We start from the raw sequence: 1774 nt of genomic DNA, 5'->3' as shown, positions 1-1774 counted from the left end.
CATCCAAGCGGGCGATTTCTGGCACAGGCACTGCTGCCCGTCGCAAGCGGAGTGTACAAGACGACAGCGGCGGGAGTCCTTAAGCCGACGTCGGAGTCAGGGGGCGCCACTTAAACACCACATCGCCAATAGAGAACGATAATTAGTTTTGGGGGTGGGGATACAAGATCCTCATTTCTATGTACTGTGTAATAGCGCAAATATCTATATATATATGTATATATATATATATATATATATATATATATATATATATATATATATATATATATATATATATATATATATATATATATACACACACACAAAGTTGAAGTACGCTCTTCGGCGATTTTATTTCCAACGTTTCGACCTGAGACAGGTCTTCCTCAAGAAGACCTGTCTTCCTGAGGAAGACCTGTCTCAGGTCGAAACGTTGGAAATAAAGTCTCCGAAGAGCGTACTTCTACTTTGTGCGTATTCCTGCAGCAACAAAGGACTCTACTTCACGACTATATGTATATATATATATAGATGAGTTTTGCAACGGGCCAGAAGAAACGGTCAGGTAAAAGATAAGAACAACTTTGCGGTTAACTTGTTTATTATAAATTAGTCCGACAGTTTCGGAAGTGGAACTTCCTTCCTCAGGGACAATCCCACAATGAACACCGAATCCTTATGCACACTGCATGCGAGGGAGTCTCTCTTCCTCTCCCTCATCAAGGAGGGGAATACGCCAGAGAACGTAAAAAATCCGGTAACAACACGGCACTTGCTGAGTGGAAAAGATTTAAAAAAAAGGAAAGGCGGTGGTTTTAGTGAGAAAACGGCACGGGTGGGGGAAGGGAGCGGGACCAAAGGTTTCTATCGGCCCGCTGCGGCTGGGATGCAAGAGAACTGACAAACAAAATACAGACAACGCATGAGCAGAGATGGGAAGAGGGGGGCGGTGGTGTAGTAACTAAGGACGCGGTGTTGGCCCGGCATTTGTTTCGTGGGTTCACCCAGAACAGACCGTTAAACGGAGAGGCATTGCTTTTACCAAGAAACCGGTGATAAGTCTACTTTGTTTGCCCTTTGAAGGGCCGCGACATGGCGACAGAGAAAGGCACTAGCGGCAGCCAGCGGCGAGCCGCACAGCGGTCGGACCGCGCGGAAGACAGGGATCAAGTTACACAGGGGGGCGGCGAGTTCGGGGAAGGCGACGAGTGCCCCGTCCGTCCTTGGCCGCAGCGTAGAGTAATGTAAAGGCACACATACCACGCGACAAGCGTGAAGTTCAATGGAGGGCCGACACAGAAAACCACTGAATTACGCCACCGCTATGTCTTAACAGAACACGACAATCTCAAGGTACGGCCAGACTGGCACTGCCGTTCAACGTCACCTCCCTCTCTCTTCTTACTCTTCTTAGTTGTCCCAACGTGGACAGCATTTATCGCGCAGCACGTGCAGTGCGGGGCTTAGGCGGCTTTTTTGGGTGGCGCTCCCTCTCGGTATGCGCCTGTTTTATGCTAGGAGAAAGGGGGTGGAACAATGTGCATCCACTTCCTGTTGTCAATCAACGTCCGTGGTCCTCCGGAGGCACGACATGCTGCCAGCGCTCTCGTTGATACCATGAGTCAGCGTTTTGAACTTATAAATAAGGTACGATTCCTTCTGTTCGCGCTCCCGTTTAGTGTGAAAACCGGTCTCTAGCAGAGTGACTTTAATTTGGTCGAATGAATGTCCTGGGAGGCTGACATGTCTTGAAATGGGCAAGTTCGGTTGTGGTTTAGCGTGAGAACGGTGG

This window comes from Haemaphysalis longicornis, unplaced genomic scaffold (assembly GCF_048455015.1).
Source record: "Haemaphysalis longicornis isolate Haplotype H1 unplaced genomic scaffold, Haemaphysalis longicornis Haplotype H1 scaffold_109, whole genome shotgun sequence".
NCBI classification, from domain to species: domain Eukaryota; kingdom Metazoa; phylum Arthropoda; class Arachnida; order Ixodida; family Ixodidae; genus Haemaphysalis; species Haemaphysalis longicornis.
This window is presented reverse-complemented; position numbering follows the sequence as displayed.